This window comes from Nomascus leucogenys, chromosome 2 (genome assembly GCF_006542625.1).
Source record: "Nomascus leucogenys isolate Asia chromosome 2, Asia_NLE_v1, whole genome shotgun sequence".
NCBI lineage: Eukaryota > Metazoa > Chordata > Mammalia > Primates > Hylobatidae > Nomascus > Nomascus leucogenys.
The window spans coordinates 136,833,520-136,855,574 of NC_044382.1; positions in this window are offsets into that span (position 1 = coordinate 136,833,520).

Below are 22,055 nucleotides of genomic sequence, written 5' to 3' on the forward strand. Positions count from 1 at the left end.
TTACACAGGGACAAACTCCTGACTGACATTTCTCCTGGTGAAGAACTTATATAAATGTAATGGGAAAATATTTTAAGAAATTAATGCATATACTGTCTCCTACCTTATGATATAACTGCTTACTGATCTCCAACTTGGCAGCTCAAAGAAGGAGTGTCATCTGCTTGAGGAATATTTACAGTAGGAGAAAATCATGCCACTTTTTTCAGCTTTTAAGATCAAGGAAGACCATTGTCTATTAAATAAAAAAAATAGTGGAGGCATGACATAATCAGAAAAAACAGGTTTATATTTCTGTTCGTACACTAGACAAAATATTTCCTACCTGAAACAGAAGAGGGAGAATTGTCCAAAGGTAGAGGAAAGTGAAGTGCATCATGCCTTACAAGCTACCTTTTGATTTGGAGTGGAAATTCTGCCAGCCAAATCTCAAATAGAATATGTCACATTTAATTATATCACACTTTTGTCTCATTCTAGCTCTTTTGCACTTGAAAGCACTCACAGATCATCTTTTTGCTATTAAATGTCTGGACTGACTTAGAATCAACTAGATCAAAGTGATTCAGCGGTTAAATATATTAATATCCATGTCATCTTGGACAACTCATTTATCATAGTCTCAATTTTCTAACGTGGAAATTAAATCGACTTATTCTTAGGCAAAATGTGTATATATCTGTGTAAGAAAATATGCTTATATACTAGATGGGTCTCCAGCATTGTCTCTCTTCTTTTGTCATTCTATATCTGCTTCTTTATTCTTAATAACATGCTCTAGATGCCTCCTATCCAAAGCAATCTCCACATTACTCAGATGCCTCCAAACTATTTCCCCTTCTCATCATGAATTTATTCAAAAGAATTGTCTATACTTACTACCTTCATTGTCTCACTTTCTTCATCCCTAATTTTCCATAATTCCTTTGTAAAATCTCACCAGCAATACCGTAACTGCCAAATCTGAGGAACTGTTCTCAGTACTCATCTTACTTGACCTCTTTGTTGCAAATGAAATTGAATTTTAATTTTACCTTGCAGATGTCTGCTTGGGTGTATGACATGTCTTTGTCCTAGCTGTCAATACGCCTCTCTGAGCACATTTTCTCCCATTCTTTTGCTTGTTTCTCTTTTTGCACTTGTTTCTCTTAAAAGTTGGTGTCTCCCAGGGTTCTAGCTTCCAGTCTTAACCCACTTCTTTTGTTCCATACACCCTCCCCACCGCAAACCCAGGATAATCTTGTGGTCTTCACCAATAATATATGTATTAGTGACTCCCAATTCATTCTCACAGTCCTGGCCCTTCTTTCTGGTTCCCCATAGATAGATCTCCTTTGCTGGTTCCTCTTTTTTTCTCTGACTGTTCAATATTGGAGAGCCGCAGAGCTTAGTCATTGGACTTTCTTTCCAGTTATATTCCCTCCCTTGGTTATCTAATTAGTCCAATGGCTTTAAACCATGTGATGATTTCCAAATTCATATCTCCAGTCAAGACTTTCTCCCTCCACTCTAGACCTCAATGCCCCCTCAATATTGCTATTTGAAGGTCTCATAGGCTTCTCAAATTTGACATTGCTAAAACTGAACTCCTGGAAATCCTGTCTTTCTGATGATTCAGGTCAAAGACTTGGGGTTGCCGGTGGCTGCTTCTTTCTCTAAGATCTTAACTTCTCTCTCTCTTTTCTTTTCTTTCTTTCTTTCTTTCTTTTTTTTTAAGACAAGGTCTCGCTCTGTCACCAAGGCTGGAGTACAGTGGTGTGATCACAGCTTACTGCAAACTCAACCTCCCTGGGCTCAAGCGTTCCTCCTACCTCAGCCTTCCAGGTTGCTGGGACTACAGGCACACACCACCACATCCAGCAAATTTTTGTATTTTTAGTACTTTTTGCCATGTTGCCCGGGCTGGTCTCCAATTCCTAGCCTCAAGAGATCCACTCACTTTGGCCTCCCAAAGTGTTGGGATTACAGGTGTGAGCCACCATGGCTTGCCTGAACTTCTAATTTATCAGCATACGCTGTCAGTTCCATTGTCTTAAAACATCGAAACTCCTACTACTTTTCTCCATCTTCACTACTGTCAGCTGGGTCCAAGATATGCTCACTCCTTGAGTGGATCAGTGCAATAGCTTCCTAACTGGTCTCCCAATTTTGCCCTTGTCCCATTAGTCTGTTCAATCCAACATCCTGGGTGACCTCATTAAAACTCAAGTATGGTTGTATCATTCTTCTGCTCTTAAACACCAATGGCTTTCCCTCTCACTCAAAATAAGATAGAAGCCCCAAAAATGACTTCAATGCCCTATGACATAGGCATATGCTCCTTACTTCATTGATCTCATTTTATATTAATCTTCTCCCTCTTCCATTCGCACCCGCCCCCACTGCCTCTCTGCAACCTGAACACTTTCCCCCCTTTTGTCTCAAACACTAGTTCCTCTTCTCTTTCATGTATTGAGCTTCTGGCCGTTCCTTAAACATATCAGTAATGCCTCTCCATCAGGGTCATTACACCTGCCTGGAATACTCTTTCTCTAGGAACCTACTTTGTTTAGACCCTCACATTTTTTAGGCTCATGCTCAATTTTTACCGTTTCACAAAGGCCTTCTCTGGCCACCCTGTTTAAAATGTTAATAATCTCCAACATGACTATCCCCATTCCCTGGTTCGTTTTTCTATAAATTATCTTATCACTACCTAACATGGTACCTCTTTGCTTGTTAATTATGCTTATTGTTTTCTTTCCTCTACTAGACCATAAGCTCCGTAAAAGCAAATTGTTACTTTTGCATTTTTAAAAAAAATTATGGAAATTTTATTGAAGGGAATAAAACTTACTTGTATATCATATTCATTCATCATTATATCATTTCAGTGAGGCTACACAGGGATTGGCTTTTTTTGCAGGTAATATATTTTAAGTCTTTAATAATTAGAATAAAAAGAATATCCCTAGGAGTAAAGATATTTAAATATATTATATATTGTGTGTTGGTGCTTAATATTAATGCTTATATGCATATATATATTTATATGTACATAGACACATAAATATATATACTTGCAAAAAATATTTTAAGTGGCTTTAGCAAATAAAATTGTAGCATGAAAAATATGCAGCATGGTAAAATACAAAGAATATGCTAAAAATAAGTGCAAAAGGGACAAATAACATTGTCTGCATTATTGCACCAGCCTCCTAACTTACATCTTTTCTTCTAGTCTCTAACTTTGCAATTAATTCTCCACACATCTTCTAGAGTAAATTAATATAATCACTTTACTTCTCTACTTAAACCACTTCAATGAATTTTGCTTTTCTATTAACTTCTAGAGATATTAAGAATTCTTAGGGGGATGATTTTGCTCTCTTAATAGAGCACTTCTGATGGTGAAAAAGGTTGACACTCCTCTACTTCCCTCATCTGCTAAAAATAATCACAAACCAAACATTAGAACTCCCCATGTACAACAGCGCTTATGATGTTTTATTATAAGCAGTCATATGCTTATATCTTTTCCTGACTTGATGTGAGCTATGTGATGTGTCTTATTTTATTTCATTTCTATTTACGTCCCCATCATGGTCCCTAAGGGTGTTATTTAGTAAATGTTTAACTAAAAGGAAACATATAAAAACACATACATTCACAGTGTGCATGGTAGAATGTAACAGTGATATTAACAAACATACCAGGACTTACACATTTCAGGGGATGTTCTTTTTTTAACTTCACAAAATGTATTTTGTAATATGTAACGAAGAAGGCACATATACTAAATTGTTATATATGCTTTAATCAAATAAAAATGTGTTCATCAAAAATACACAAACAAAATCAAATTTCATATAGTGAAAACATATTTTAAACACCTACAATGGTGAATATATTAATGTCCTTCATATATAAGGAATGATTAAAAGTCAACAGAAAATGAGCAAAGAGTAATCCATTTGAAAATACACATATTCGGTAAAAACATTGAAATCTTTAGAGTTAGTAGTAACCTAAGACATGCATATTAAAGAGAGCAGAGATTTTCATTTTGTTCATTAATTGTCAACTTATTTTAATAATAGGTAGTGGAAGTGAAGAAGTTATAAACTTTTGAGGTAATCTTTTTTTTTTTTTAAAGTTCCAGGATACATGTGCAGGATGTGCAGGTTTGTTACATAGTTAAATGGGTGCCATGGTGGGTTGCTGCACCTAACAACTCATCTCCTAGGTATTAAGCCCAGCATGCATTAGCTCTTTTCCCTAATGTTCTCTCCCCCTGCTCTCCCCCAGCAGGCCCCAGTGAGTGTTGTTGCCCTCCCTGTGTCCATGTGTTCTCATTTTTCAGCTCCCACTTACATGAGAACATGCGGTGTTTGGTTTTCTGTTCCTGCATTAGTAATGGCTTCCAGCTTCATCCATGTTCCTGCAAAGGACATGATCTCATTCCTTTTTATGGCTGCATAATATTCCATGGTATATATGCACCACATTTTCTTTATCCAGTCTATCATTGATAGGCATTTGGGTCGATTCCATGTATTTGCTATTGTGAATAGTGCTACAATGAACATATGCATGCATGTATCTTTATAATACAATAATTTTATTCCTTTGGGTATATACCCAGTAATGGGATTTCTGGGTCAAATGGTATTTCTGGTTCTAAATCTTTGAGGAATCGCCACACTATATTCTACAATGGTTTAACTAATTTACACTCCCACCAACAGTGTACATTCCTATTTCTCCACAAAATTGTCAACATCTGTTGTTTCTTGACTTTTTAATAATTGCCATTCTGACTGGCATGAGATGGTATCTCATTGTGGTCTTGATTTGCATTTCTCTAATGATCACTGATGATGAGGTTTTTCATGTGTTTCATGTTTGTTGGCCGCATGTATGTCTTTTTTGGAGAAGGATCTGTTCACATCCTTTGCCCACTTTTTAATGGGGTTGTTTTTTTCTTGTGAATTTGCTTATGTTCCTTGTAGATTCTGGATATTAGGCCTTTGTCAGATGGATAGATTGCAAAATTTTTCTCCTATTCTGTAGGTTGTCTATTCACTCTGATGATAGTTTCATTTGCTGTGCAGAAGCTCTTTAGTTTAATTAGATCTCATTTGTCAATTTTTGCTTTTATTGCAATTGCTATTGGTGATTTCATCATAAAATCTTTGCCCATGCCTATGTCCTGAATGGTATTGCCTAGATTTTCTTCTGGATTTTCATAGTTTGGGGCTTTACATTTAAGTCTTTAATATATCTTGATTTAATTTTTGTACAGGGTGTAAGGAAGGGATTCAGTTTCAATTTTCTACATATGGCTAGCCAGTTCTCCTAGCATGATTTACTAAATAGGGAGTCCTTTCAAGGAAATGTTCTTTCATAATCTTCAAAATTATCCCCTTTGGAAGTCAGAAATAGTCTCGTGATTTTTCTTTTTCATCTCTTTTTCTTTTTGGAATTCCATGTTTGTAATTGCCTTCAATGTCTAAGCGATTTAAAAAAATATTATTGATGTTAAATCATCCTTTGAATGTAGATTTATTTTGGGGAAAATTCAATTTGGAGCTAAGTTTAGTGAATAAGGTGGGTATTATTTGGAGTCCAAAATGAATTGTGATAATAACATAAGATTCATTTTTTCTTGTGTAATTTGTAAACTGGCTTTGGTTATAAATTTCAAAGACATTTCCATAATGATAGCTGGGTAATCATAGTCTTTCAAATAAATCATGAGGCAAAAAATAAAAATAAAAACCTACACCTTATTTGGAAGTATAAAACTAGATTTTAAAACATAGTGGTAGATTTTAGGCACATTTTGAAACTTATTTTTTCCAAAAAGGCAAAGTGAGATAGCCACTATTAGATGTACTAAAAACAATACACAATGGAAAATATGGTCTTGTCAAAATACTGAAGACATGTCTTGACCACAAACCCAAGTCGTTTCCTGCTAGTATATATTGCCTGATGTCATCATAGATAAGAAACCGGTAGGTGTTGTATATTGTATATTTCTTGGACTTATGTACCAAGAGATCCAACATTACTTTTGATTTTGCTGAGATCACTGCACTTGAACTTGCTCCCTCGACACTCTTCACAGATAAACAGATAAAAAGGGCCTGATATGAGCAAAACACTCTGCTAGCTGGGAATGAGTAACGTCTTACTTATATACAGCAAAATTATCATCTAAATACCTAATTTTAGAAACCCGATTAAACTTTGAAATAATAATTAATAAGATAAAGAAGTAAATATTTAGATGCTAAAAACACAGGCAAGGAAATAAGTGCCACAAGAATCAGATACATGGGTGCTTAAGTAACTTTGACACATTTTTAAAAGAAATTGGATTTCAACTAAATAGTTGATAGCTTGGGAAGGGAAAAGTAGTAGGAAAAACATGAGGTAAAGCTTTAAGTTGGAAATGGACAGTTTGGGGCAAAGAGCAGTATTTGGAATTCATAGGAGGAATGACTGAATAGTTGGGAGGGTGGGGTATTAACAGATGCAAGAGCACTATATAGCCAGCATGGGAGGCACTGTATGCAATATATAGAATATGGCTGAGCATTTGGAAGAATGGAATGATCTATAATTGGTGTTTTAAAATATTAATACGGCCGGGCGCAGTGGCTCACGCTTGTAATCCCAGCACTTTGGGAGGCTGAGGCGGGCGGATCACGAGGTCAGGAGATCGAGACCAAGGTGAAACCCCGTCTCTACTAAAAATACAAAAAAAAAAAAAAAAAAAAAAAAAAAAATTAGCCGGGCGTGGTGGCGGGCGCCAGTAGTCCCAGCTACTCGGAGAGGCTGAGGCAGGAGAATGGCGTGAACCTGGAAGGCGGAGCTTGCAGTGAGCCAAGATTGTGCCACTGCACCCCAGCCTGGGCGACAGAGCGAGACTCCGTCTCAAAAAAAAATAAAATAAAATATTAATACGACTACCAAATGAGTAATATATTGGAGCAGAGAGAAACTATAAAAACAGAATTCCAAATAAGAAGTTATTGCTAAAATCAAATGTCCTGTCTGATTCAACCAGCCCTTGTAGCCTCTGCAAGTATGACTATGCATGGTTAAGCTTAGTTTCATCCTTAGCTGAAGGTAACATAGGTAATTCCCAGACCTACATGAATGTCTCCAGCACAAGCGGTTTTTAAAAATGTGTGGTAGTTCAGGCAGCATCACAGACTAGGTCAGAGCAGGGATTCTGTGTTGACAGCTGACTCTATTTACTACGACTATTTACCTTGTAAAGACAAACGACTAACTTTATTCATTAACTTACCAAAAAATACTCATAGTGATATACATCCAATGAAATAAATATAGTTATTTTAATAAGAATATTTTCTAAAGTCCTTGAACTTAACCATTGCCTTCTTAGTGTCAATGTATTGATTAAACAAATTGATAATTACTTGTATAATTATAGATTTATGATATAATTAAAATAATTTTTTTTGGTATGATAAAAACACGATGTAGGATACAGCAATACTGATTAGGAAAATTGTCAGACAACATTTAAAATCAGATTCTCAGAATATTCTCATTTTCTTTGAAAAATATGATGATAACAATTATAACTGGACCTGGTCAGAAGTGATTTTTTTCTAGGTCTCCTTTGTTAGAGGAAAGTTGGATTTCTCAGATTCATCCAAATTAATAGAATGATCCAGAGGTGATATCTGGATTAAGTCCTTTTTGTTGTTACAACTCACTTCAAACACTGTAGACAAACATGTCTACAGTTCCCTTTTCAACTACTTGCTGGTCTAAAATTACTTTTTTTTTTTTTTAACATGAGGTACTATATTTTGGTAAAAAGCAAACCCTAACTGCTGTATAATATACCCTAGGGTGCCTCCACTGCACTCCAGGTAACAACTTTGGGCCCACGTAATGCTGTGCATGTCTCTATATAAACCTCTTAGAGAAATGTTTGGAGCAGTTGCCCTTGTATGCCCCACTGACCTCAACAGTTTGCCAATTGCTGTGAATTTCTTCAATGATGGGGTAAGTAATAATTTTCCCTAGGCATTGAAGTAAAAAGACAGACCACAACTTAACTAACTTTTCTCCAAACTGTCCTTTCTCTTTGGGCCCCAGCCACTGCTGCTGCCATGACACCACTGCCTAGCTGGCCCCTCAAACCAATTTGTGACAATCTTTCCTGGTATGCCCAGGCAAACTCTTGATTCTGTAGTTTCTCCAGGCACCATTGAGAGGAACGGAGTCAGGACCCACTTATTAAAAGTGAAGCACAGTTCTTTGGAAGTGGGATCTCTCTCCTTACCATGATTCAACTTAGGAGGAAGCTCATATGGTGCTTGTAAAGTCTTATTCCACCCACCTCTTCAGATGGTAAGATCAATGTTACTGTTTCTACTTGCCCTTTGGCACCTGAGATAAACAGAGGATAATTATAATTGTTGTTTGACATTTAATATGGCTTAATACTCATTTTAAAATTATCAACTGAATGAAATAGTTTTTAAAGTTTTGTGCATAGGAATTTCATTATTTATCACTTCTAGGACCAGGTAAACTAAAAAATTTAATTAAGACATATAGTTTTAAGTACATCTGTATTCATGGTGTTGTGTTACATCTCTTATAGAATTAGCCAAGTAAGAACATTGTCATTGAGCCAATACACTAAAGTTTTAAGAACATGCTCATGTCTTTGCAAAATTATGATCAGACTAGTAGATACAGAAACCTGACATTGGATTATCTTCTATGAATTACAAACATTGAGAAGAAACAAGTTCAAATTTTTCATCTAGAGGAATTCTAACTCCTCTCTAGACTGCTACTTTTTCCTTTTGTAAGTTTTTAAGTTTGCATCCCTCTGGTAAATTTATGTGATTAAAAAAATTCACCAAATTCCTGAACTGAAGTTGCGTCCTGTCTTTAAGACTCACTTCATATACATTGGCCTCTATGAAAAATCTAGTGTGCCAAAGGCCTCAGAAACTTCCATGGTTGAAATATATTCTGCTTTTCATCTAATTAAATGTATAGTGCACAGAAAGTAAGTTTCTTTTTGTCTAAAAGTTGCCAGCTTTTCTTTTAAACAAATTAATCTTGTTTGTACATACCTATGTGCCACATATTAAAATGTAAAAATTTATTAATTTCCAGGAAGTAAAAACAAACATAATCTCAACCAAATTTTGTTTTAGCCCAGTGTTACTCAAATGAAGGGGTGAAATAAGACTGCTTTTAAGTTATTTTGAAACACACACACACATATGTCCCAATAAAGCTGTAATGCAGATATCTAAGATTACCAATATCAGCAAAAGTCAGGAAAAGAGCCAGGGACTTCTACATAGTGAAAAACAAAGATTTAGAGACAAGTCTTATCAGGTAATGAAGAAAATTGCCTAAAGACAAAAAGGGACAAAATAAATAGAAGAGATTCCACTAAAAAGAACCCTGTGAGTCCTTAAAATATCAGAATTACAGTTTGAAAACTACGTCTTAAAACACATGGGGCCAGGCACGGTGGCTCATGCCTATAATCTCAGCACTTTGGGAGGCCAAGGCAGGTGGATCACCTGAGGTCAGGAGTTTGAGACTAGCCTAACCAACATGGTGAAACCTTGTCTCTACTAAACATACAAAAATTAGCCGGGCATGGTTGCAGGTGCCTGTAATCCCAGCTACTCGGGAGGTTGAGGCAGGAGAATCACTTGAACCCGGGAGGCGGAGGTTGCAGTGAGCCAAGATCGTGCCATTGCACTCCAGGCTGGGGGACAAGAGGGAGACTTCGTATCTAAAAACAAAACAAAACAAACAAACAACAACAACAAAAACATACACACATGGACAAGTTGGCTATTCTCAGTGCTTCTTTCTTAAGTACGTCTTACTCAAACTATTAAAACAGTTTGTACCAGTTCACTATAAGAATGACACTTATTATGGGACAGTTACGAATGCTAAGAATGCTTGATTGCGGCTGATCACAAAGAGAAAGATAACTGAAATGCAAAATAATTTAATTACACAATTTGATTGTATCAAAAAACAACCATTTGGCTAGAATCTCAGATCTCTGGTATATGGAAAGATAATGGTTTAATCTTAGGCTTAAACACAACATGTTAATGAAATTTTCAAAGACAGAATGACACTATTATTTCTGTAAGTTATTTCTGAACATTTCTCCAGTGATTGAGACTCATCTATGTACTTCTGCAAAAAATACATTAGCTGAATATATCCCCCACTTGGTTTCGGAAGTGTAGAAACTTATGTTGGGCCATCAAGATCAGGGCTCCAGAATTCTAACACTGATCTCCTTTCACAAAAACATTGTTTAGGAGTTTGCTTTTAGCAGCCTTTTCATTTCTACGAATAGGTTGCTTGTAATAGTCTAGAAATAGGTTGCTTGTAATCACTTGGGATGTAAAAAGGCAAAAAATTTTACCCTGAGGGATACAAAGGGAAGAAACATGATAATTGTCCTCTTATTATTTATTCCATGACCTAGACACTTACATACATACTGACACTTTGGAAATTTATTGTTTTCATTATTCTTAAAGGAATCATCATCAGTGTTTACTGACAGACAATATTCCTCATTTAAATTGTGCCAAAATATAGGATTACAATCAATCCCAGGTTATTTAATAAGGTGGTTATAGACAGAAAACCAGTTGGTTCACATATTGCAAACCTTCAATGCAACTTCACATAATCCATTAGGGATAGGCTTATCATAGTGGAAGCATCTTCTTTAGAAAGGGAGCCATCTCTAAGCATGCAGCTTTAACAGGGCATCTGGCATGGAGGTAGAAAGCATTCTGTAAACAAAAAAAAGGATTATAGAAATTCTCCATGTTCTTTTACACTACGATTCTCTTATTCATGAGACTATCCTCTGGGGGAAAATGATGACTGGAACTTGGAGCACTCAGGAATATTTGCCAAACATTGCAGAACATTTCAAGGGGTCAAGATTTATTTAGCTGAAGCTCTCAATGAATATATTGATTATGAATAAGTGTGTGCGTGTGTGTGTGTGTGTGTGTGTATGGTTTGGAAAGTGCATTAGGGCTACTGTAACATTTTCACAAACTTGGTGGTTTAAAACCATAGAAATTTATCATCTTACATTTCTGATGGCCTGAGTCCAAAATCAAGATGCTAGAAGGACCTTACTCCCCACTGAGACTCTAGGGAAGAGTCCTTTTCATGACTTGACTAGTGGGCACATCACTCTGATTTATTGCATCTTACCTTGCTTGCTCTTCTGTGCATCTGTCTTCTCCTCTCTGTGTCTCTAATAAAGACACTTGTCAATGGTTTTAGATTCCTCCTAGATAATCCAGGATGATCTCCTCATCTCAAAATCCTTAATTTAATTATGTCGCAAAGACTTGCTTTTCCAAATGTAACAGGACTGGGGAACGGACATATTGTTTTGGTGGTCACCATGCAGCCTACCACAGAAAAGAAGATATTTCACTTTTATTTTTGCTTTGTTTTCACCTATCTGGCATTATTAGTGTTTTAACTGTAGTTTTTAGCTTTATGTTTATGTCATTATTGCCACAATAATACTATAGTAATGTTTGTTTTACCAGACAAACAACAATGGTGTACTGGAAAGAAAGGCATTTTAGACATAATTTGGCCTTGATATGCCATTCATAATCATCTAGAAATGGTACATTCTTCTTGACATTGAATATCAAGAAGTTGAATGGACTATCCAACTAATTGAAGACAAAAATATGATTTGGTAAAATTATGATTATTTGGAAAATACTGAAGGAAGTCTGAATTAAGCTTACGGATCTCCTCAGGCAGGGCTCCGGCAGCCTGTCTATACAAAAACACATTAGCATTCACTTCAGAGGACACGGTGATGTCTCCCAGCTCCAGTGGCATTTGTGTAGATAAAGACAAATGCATTTCCCTCTGTGGATCTACAAACCTCAAATAATTTAATTTAACAAAACTAGTTGAGACATTTCTTCCAAGTCTTAAGTTTTCCCAGTGCTCGGCTGACTTGGTGATCACTCTTTCCTTCTGAAAATGTTACATATGACATGACACTAGTGAGTCTAAAACACTAGAGGCTCAGTTTTTGTTGAGGACTTGATAAAAACAGTAAAATATACTTGTATTTTAAGTATATTCAACTTATATTTAAAATAGACTCCATTAGGTTGTTTATAAAATGAGCCTCAAATATTGTACTGCCTTTTTAAACATGATTTTGGGGGCTTAAAATTAGATTTACAATGATTCTATTGAATAAAAAATATGAGTCTTTCTCAGGATGCATTTTTACTTAGCCCGTGTGTAGCCGGCTATGGTAAACATAATACTTTGTTTCTTATACTTACTTTCCTGTGGAGAATTCTGTCCCTTGGTGATAATGGAGGACAATTTAAGGATTGTCTCAGAACATCATGATTTTTGTATGTTTCAAAGTTGCTCTTAAACTTTGAAATGAGGATCTTAGAGATGAGGTCAAATGGCCTTAAGACAGGATGTGTCATTCTTCAACACCCTCTCTGTAGGCAATGCTGGAAAACTGACCAAAATCTACTCTTTCACATTTAGCAAGGAGGCATGTTTGCAGCTGTTATAATAGAATAAGATATTGCATGTGTTTTGTAAAAAGCCTTTGCTTACAGCAGTTGTTCAAACATCTATTTGACTGGCCAAAATGGAAATACAGCATAATTCTATTTTTATGGCCCTCTATTTTAACAAAATGCAAGTTGCATAGCAATGGAACTGTAGTATCCCCCATTTTCAAATATGCTTAGCATCAGCTGGAAAGAGCTTTTCTCTTTCCACGTCCACTTCACTTGTATTTTCTTCTCAAGGTTGGTTTTTCTAATTTGAGCTCCCTTTTAACAAACAACTAGAAATGTTCTCATATCTGGCTCATCCTTCTGCTTTTACCTTTTTCCCTGCTTGTGAGGGGTATTTATTTTCCTATAACTAGTCAGATTTGGGTTCATGGTATGAATAAAAATGAGTTTTTCTGAACAAAAATGTCAGCTTTTATATTTTCATACACAAGAAGTATTGTGGCAGATGATGCAATAGATGACACCACATTAAATAATTTTGGTATATGTGCTAGCATGTATAATTTAGAAATTATTTTGGATATGTAGGAATAGTCAGACTCATGGGAAAAAATTTTTTTTTGAGATCAATTCTCTGTAGAGCATCATTCTGCCCAATCTGTGTAGAGCATCATCTTGCCTAAATCTATAATTTGGTAGTCAGAGACGAAATAAAGATATCCTAGGTATGGAATCATCATATAGAGCTGTGTCTCAGTATAAGCAGGGGATTGGTTCTAGGACCCCCACATATACCAAAATTCACACATACTCAAGTCCTGCAGCCGGCCCCGTGAAATCCATCTACAGAAAAAAATCACACCCTGTATATAAGGCAGGTTTTGCATCCTGCAAAGAATGTATTTTCATCTGAGCGCATGGTTGAAAAAAATCCAGGTATAAGTGGACCAGCACAGTTCAAACCCATGTTGTTCAAGTGTGAACTGTCTTACAAATGATTTATTTAAATGCCTGAAAGTTCTAAAAGCATATGTCAATTTAGCACAGTTTTATGACTCTTAGAAACAAATTCATGAGTCATTCAAATCCATTTAGCACAGAAAATTGAAGTAGTAAGTATTAATTCTTCATATTTTTATGAATTCTCTTAGATTTCTAACTTAAAATAACAAACTTTCAAGGGCAATTGTTTGAGAGTAACAGCCATTTCCCATGACTAATTCGATTACCATTAAATGCATGTTTATTTCCAATGTTCTTAGCTGTGCTATCCACAAACATGTGAATCCATTAGTCATACAATATGGTCATAAACCAGCAAAGAGACAGTGGAATACAATGAAACAAGCACAGACTTAGGGGTCAGTCTGGATGTGGGTCCATATCCAGGCTTGGTAACTTTCTAGTTGTATAAACTTGGGCAAATTATTGTAATTATTCTGAAAAACACCTAACTAGAATAAATAACAAAGGTGAGCTGAGATTATGTAAATAAAATTAAAAGAGAAAATGACTCAGTGTCAAAGTCCTGGCATGCTGCCTGGAATTCAATAGATAATGATTTTCATTAGAAGCAGAAAACAGAGAATTTGGATAGAGCAATTTGTTTTCTGTCTGCATCAGAATCTCAGCTTGGGCACTATTGATATTTGGGGCTGGATAATTCTTTGTTGTGAGGCACTGTCCTGTGTATTGTAGCACGCTTAGCAACCTGCCTGGTCTCTACCCACTAGATGCTAGTAGAATACCTCCCTCTCAATTACTCCTCCCAAGCCCTGCCACTCTACCACGTGGCACCTTAATTATGACAATCAAGAATGTGTGCAGGGATTGCCAAATATGCATCAGGGCAAAATCTTCCTAATTGAGAACCACTGGTCTGGCTGAAGAGTGAGGTCCATTGTCCAGTAGCCCAGGCCCAGCCTTGTGTCTCTGTCCTTCAATTTCACCTTTGGCTAGTTACATAGTTAATGGCAGGACTCCCCCAGTGTATAGGGATATGGTCATTGTGTATTTTGGGTACTCATTCTAGATTTTAGCAGAGGAAAATTTCTTTATCACCTAAGTTCTTCCTAAATTAGAATAAAATATCATGAACACTGGACATGAAATGAGATTTATTACTTTATTAATTTGTGCTCAGTAAATTCCATGTGAATTTGCAAAGAAGTAAGTAACCATTTTAGGCAAATAATTCGTACATAACAATTACTCTTGTTTAATTCAGAATGCCTCAAGACATTCAATTTTTAAAATTCAAGGAAAAGCAAAAAAAGTCAAATGTGTATTTCGGGGTAGCAAAACTCTTCTGTGTACATTAATAATCCATTTCTTAAGTGATCCTAATACACATTGTTTGGAAGTATTGAAAAAATTGTTGTTAATATACTCGCTTTCACTTACAAATGATTATTTTTATTTTACTATGTTTGTTTTTGAGGAAAAACCTTAAAAATTACTATAAACAAACTGTTAACAGTTTTAAGGAATAAACACTATCAAGCCTGTTTCTGTAAATTATAAAATGAAAACAAGTTTTTAAATGTGCTACTTAGTAACTTAGTGTCAGATATAGATATATATATACTGGAGCAGATTATATTTATAATTATTTTGTCTTTATAAAAATGGAAAAATGACTTAAAAGTGGGAGGTGGAGGAAAATTTGTGATGTGATCATGAAGAAGGTCAAAATATTCTCAGTTCTATGTATATTTGTAAACTAGTTCAATACAGTACCTGGATTAATTATTTTATTATGTATACTGAGCTTTGACTCCAAATAATTTAAATAAGTATATATAAAATATAGTAAAATTATTCAAATGTTCAAAGAAAAAGTAGAAAGAAAAAACACAACCCCAGAAACATAAAATTAAGTCAGTAAAAGCCTAGTTAAAAATGCATTTATAAAATGTTATTTGTTTTCTATAGCTGGATAAGATATTTTGCAAGAAATGAGCAGAACAAAAATAAAATTAGGAAAACAATTCCATTTATAATAGCACCAAAAAGAATAAAATTCTTACAAATAAATTTTTAAAAGAAGTATATAATTTGTAATCTAAAAACTACAGAATATTGTGGAAAGAAATTACAATATACCTAAATAAATGATAAGACCTTTTATGTTAACGGATTGGAAGATAACATTGTTAAGATGATAATATTCTCCAAATTGAGATAGAGATTTAATTCAGTTCCTACCAATGTCCTGGATGACTTCTTTGCCAAAATTGACAATGTTATCCTAAATTTAATTTGGAAATGCAAATGATCTAGAATGGCCAAGGCAATTTTGAAAAAGAACAGAGCTGGAATACTCACACTTCCTGATTTTAAAATTTATTTCAAATCTATAGTAATCAAAACAGTATGGTATTGGTCTAAAAATAGACATACAGATTAATGAAATAGAATTAGAGTCCAGAAATAAACCCTCAAATTTACAATAAATTAATTTGAAAAGGGTGTCATGACCATCCAATGGGTAGAGAATAGTGTTTTCAACAAATGGTGCTAGGTCAACTGGATATTCACATTAAAAAAATTGAGTTGGATACTTAGCTTACAACACACACACAAAAATTAACTCAAAATTGATCAGAGACCTAAATGTAAGATCTTAAATTATAAAACTCTTAGAAAACATGTATATCAAACTCTTAAAAACTTAGGTATAAATCTTTGTTATACCTATGGATGTGGGAATGCCTTCTTAGAGATGACACCAAACATACAAGAAACGAAGAAAAAATAGGTATCATGAAAATCAAACTATTTCATACTCAAATTACACTATCAGGAAAGTGGAAGGAACACCCATAGAATGAAAGAAAAAATTTTCAAAGCATGTATCTGAAAAGGGACTTGTATCTAGACTATATAAAGAACAATTACAACTCCAAAATTTAAAAGACAAATAATCCAATTTAAACGTGGGCAAATGGTCCAAACAGACATTTCTTCAAAGAAGATACACAAACATCCCTCTGTTTAATGCTGGTATTTATCAGGGAAATGCAAATTGAAATCCACGAGATACCACTTCACACCTCCTAGAATGACTATAGTCAAAGAAACGAAAAATAAAAATTTTTAGTGAGGAAAGTGGAGCCCTCATACACTGATGGTGGGAATATAAAATTTGAAAAACAGTTAGGAAAAGCCTAGAGCTTCCTCAAAATGTTAAACATAGAGTTACCACATGATCTGGCAATTCTACTCCTAGGTATATACCCAAGAAAAATAAACATGTGTGCACACAAACATTTCTAAGTGATTGTTCATAGCAGCAGCATCTATAATAACCCAAAAGTGGAAACAACTCAGATCCATCAACTAATAAAATGTGATAATATCGATATAATGGCATATTACTCCACAATAAAAAGAAATGGAGTACTTCTACATGTTGCAACATTATGAACCTTCAAAACATGCTTAGTGAGAGAAAATAGACATAAAGAACCATATATTATAATAATTTCTTTTGTAAGAAAAGTTATACTATTATGTCCTGTTTTGTTTGGTAGTGGTGAAAAGATTGTGGTCAGAGCTAGAATGTCCCATCTTAGGAGAAACTTCCATAACCACCCATAGAAAGTGGCTACCCAGTCCCTCTTTAGCATGACTTAATTTTAATATTCTACATAAAACCCATCCAAATTTTATTTTTTAAAAAGGTATTTATGTACTTTATTGTCTTCACACTAAAAAGTAATGTATACAAGCAAAGAATTGCCCTTGTTATTCACAGCTGTATCTTTAGGACCAAGAGTGGTGCCAGGCATAGAGTTGGCCACCTAATAAGTATTCGTCACTAATAAGACATTTATCATAAGACTATGGGAGATTCAAAGATATAAATATTTAACACAGTGACCATTTCTTGGTACTGGTACTTTTTATTAATGTATTTATTTATTAAAACTGATAAGTAAAAATTGAACTTATTTATGGCATATAAGATGATGTTTTGAAATATGTAAACATTATGGAATGACTAAGTCAAGCAAACATATGCATTACCACACATACTTATTTCTTTGTGATGAGAACACATAAAATCTGTTCTCTTAGTGATTTTCAAATATACAATACATTGTATTAACTGTAGTCATCATATTGTATTATAGGTACTGGTACTTTGAGTGCCCTGTCTTGTGTAATCCTTAGCTCAGCCCTGGGAGGTCAGTAGTATTCTTTCCATTTTTAGAGAAATTAATAGTTCACTTCAGATCACACAGTCTGTACCAGGGCAAGATTCCAGTTGGCATTTTTCTTCCCACAAATGCCATGCTTTAATGATTACACTGTACTATAGCCAGTGCTGAAGCAAGTACTATTGGGATTTAGGAGTGTCAGGGGATGCTTCGAGACAGAGGGATATTTTTAACTAGGTTTTGAATACGAGGGAGACTTTTGTTCAGGTGGTGGGATAGTATACCATCCAAAGTGTGGGAGGAGGATAGCACGGAGCTTATAGAAAGCAATGAGTGGTTCCATTTGGCAGGAGTCTAGGATGAGCTATACTTTGAGAAGAAGTTTTGAGAATGAGGTGAATATTATGATTAATTTGCTCCTTTTTGCAGAAATGATTGGACCAATGTTGATGTTTCTTCTTATAAAGGCACTAGTCCCATTCGTGAGGGCTCCACCCCCATTACTTAATTATTTGCCAAAGACCTCACCTCCAAATATCATCACCCTGGAGACTAAGCTTCAACACAGGAATTTGGGGACACATCCTTTATCTCAGTTTCATCTCCCCCATCGCCTGTCCACTTTAGATCCCTTCTAGATCACAGCAAATGCCTGATATTCACCAACCATGCCCATACTTTCCTGTTTCTGTGCCAGGTCTCTTAATACCACTTTTGCCTGGAGCTCGTAGCTTCAGCCATATTGCCTTCTATCAACATTCTGTCTTTCCTGGCTCATTTGAAACACCATTGGTTAAAGATCTTTCTGAATGCATCTCCCAGTAATCAGATGTGCTACTAAATAAGATATGGTGTCTTCTTCATAATTATCAAGGAATCCAATATTTCTAGGTTTTTCTAAAACCAGTTACTGAGAAAAGCTTCTCCATTATTCTTGTGGTATGCTCTCTTGTTTACATTTTGGTTTTTCTATTTCAGATAATACTGGGGATTTGCTCATGTAGTTCTTCTGTATCTATATACTGGTTAACCTCTGTTTAGAATCTTTCTGAAGGAAATAATAATGATAATGATTATAGCTAATCATTTGCATTTTCTGTGTTATTCAAACATGCCTGTATGATATACTAAAATTATCTCTATTACTTAGTACTATACTTATGACAAAGTAGCGGCTCAAATAATTCTAATTTGCTGAAAAGTCTACAGTCTAACTGATATATTGGAAATAATCTATATGTTATGTCTTTATAGAAACTTCATTTATGATCATTCCTTTGTTTCCCTAAATGGTACCTAAAAAAAGATTCCATTTCACTTTTATTGAGCATCTACTCAGTATAAGACTATTCTTTGTAATGCGTGGAATGCAAGAACTGTGATAGTAACTGGCTTCATAGATCTTAGCATCAACTGTAAGGATAAGGCAAGAGTATTTACAGGTAATTGTAGGTAATAAAAACTGCAATTAGAAGCAAACAAAATATTCTGTAGAATTCAAAGAAAGGAGAGATCATATCACGTTAGAAGTTAAAAGAAAGATTTCATGGAATAGTTGACATATCATTTAGGCAGTGTGGCAGAAACTGCTAGTTGCCTACCTGAATATCCATTTACCCTTTCCTTTTTAGGAACAGAATTCTGATTTTTAGCTGAGCTCATTGATGCGTGAATAGAAAGACTGCATTTCACAGCCTCCCTTAAAGCTGAGTGCAATCATGTGACTAAGCACTGGCCAAAGAAATGTCAACGGAAATGTTACGTGTGATTTCTGTCAATGTCATGTGGAAGTAGCTGACTTGCAGAGAGAAAAGAGATAAATCTTTTTGTTTTTCATCACTATTCTGCCTTTTGTCTATCTTTTGGCCCACAACCTCAGATATAATGGCTGGAGTTTCACAGACTATCCTGGGTCATGAGGTGACTCAAAGACAGAAAACTTGCCGTAGTCTGACAGAGCAGAAAGACAGGAATTGTGTTCTTATGAAAACATGGAATGAACTTTCTACTTCCAGACTTATTTTACACAATAATGAAATAAAATCCTAACTTATGTAAGCCCCTATTATTCAGAGATATTCTGGTCCATCCCCCTAAAACATATTCTAATCTACAGCCCTGGAGGCTTTCACTAAAGGCAGGCGGAGCAAAGTAAATGGCACGCTGTTAGGAAATTTTATAATTTTGCCTTTATTCTCATTTTGGTCATTCCTTTAAAACCTCTGGCAATATTCCTTGTGGTCCTCTTTCCTTCCACTAACACTTAACCATCACAACAGGCAGTCTTACTCAGTGATCAAAGATGTGGACTCTCGAGTCAAGACTCTGTAGGTTAAGATCCCAGCTTGGCCTCTCATGAGCTGTGTTACTTTGAGCAACGATTTAACCTTTCTCATTTCCTCAGTTGCAAAATTTATACAGCAGTAAGATCCAGCTCATAGGGTTTTTGTGAAGATTAAATTAGTAAAGGATGTACAGTAAGACCATAGAACAGTAACAGCCTCAGAGTAAGGGCTCAGTAAATGTTAGAGAGAAATGTGACTATCAATTCAAGAATGGCTTGTTGAATGTCAGTTATGTGTTAAGCTTTATATTCAGCTTGGGTACAAGGGAGTAAATAAATCACATTCCTTAGCAGTTCACAGTATAGTTCTCTGTGAGAAAAATATATATCTATATTTTGGGGGATGATTTTCTTCTAGCTCCATGTCCTGTTAACCACACCAAGCCAGTCTGAATTATTAAACAATGTTTTGTTTTGTTTTGTTTTTGAGACAGAGTTTTGCTCTGTCACCCAAGCTGGAGTGCAGTGGTGCAATCTTGGCTCACTGCAGTCTCAGCCTCCTGGGTTCAAGCAATTCTCATGCCTCTGCCTCCCAAGAAGCTGGGATTATAGGCACCCGCCACCACACCCGGCTAATTTTTGTATTTTTAGTAGAGACAGGGTTTTACCATGTTGCCCAGACTGGTCTCGAACTCCTGAGGTCAAGCAATCCACCCACCTTGGCCTCCCAAAGTGCTGAGATTACAGGCATGAGCCACCACACCCAGCCAACAATGTTTAATCATTGGATAAATTATACAATTCAATGCACTCTACCCTGGCAAGAAGAAATGCCCTGGCATGGTACACAGGAAGATCAAAATGATAATATCATGAGATCTACCCCCCAAAAAATATTTGAGAGACTTCCTTTCAAAAACTTCAAATTAATTATAACTCAGTTTAGGGAGATCTGAAAATGAATAACAACAAAGTATGGCAACATCAAAAATATCTAATATTACTATAATTTGTGTAAATGCCAAATTAAATGTTATAAGCTATCTAAAAAGAATTTTTGCACTATGAGAAAGATGACAAAGCAATTTCCACATGGCTTCTACTGCCTGTTCATATGTTTATACTAAAAGATACTTCCTCTATTGTCCACATGGCTTTTACCAATCCCCACTTCCGCTTAGAACTATTAGAGGAAGTTGCCAAATTATTATGAGTCAGTTGTTTAGAAATTGAACATTATTATACAGGTAGCCTACCTAACTCACAGTGTGCCTAAATATAGCAATGATAACACTGACTCCAACATTGTACTCTAAGTTCTCTCAGAGGAAAATTCATAGCAGATTCTTACTTGAGATGACAAATTACGTCTCATGGCTGTAATCTCTTCCAACACACTCTCTTCAGTCACTGGGAATAATTACTGGGATATGGACAAAGAGTTCCGTCCATCTGGGGTTTGAGTAAAGGACAATAGGAAGAGAAAAAAGGAGTCCCCAGGGGCTCTTGGTTCTGCATCAGCTTCTAATTGCATTTCTTACAGGGCCGGGAGATTGGTCCACATATTTCCAGTTCTACTATCCTGGCCTGTCCTTCTGGCTGTGGGTTGTCTCCTCTCCCAGGCCACTGCCCTGTGAAACTACAGTTCTTCTCTAGTCTCCAGTTCCTGAATCAAGTATACAGTCCTTCAGAGCAGTGGTTTTCAACTATTTTTTTTTACATGATCTGCAGCAATAAAAGCATTTGACACCATAATTAAATAAATATGTACCTCTACATAGACACAAATGAAAGAAAAGGTTTACAGGGTAAAACTCATCCTACTATGTGGTATGCACATTCTATTACATTCTATTAAAAAATGTTTGTTATCACGGCTCACTAAGTCAATTTTATGACTGTTTTATAGATTATACCTCACAGTTTGAAGAACTGTGCTTTAAACATTAAAAAAAAACTTTTTTAAAAAAGTCTAAAAACTAACACAAACAATTTCAAATCATCTTGAAAATGTCACAC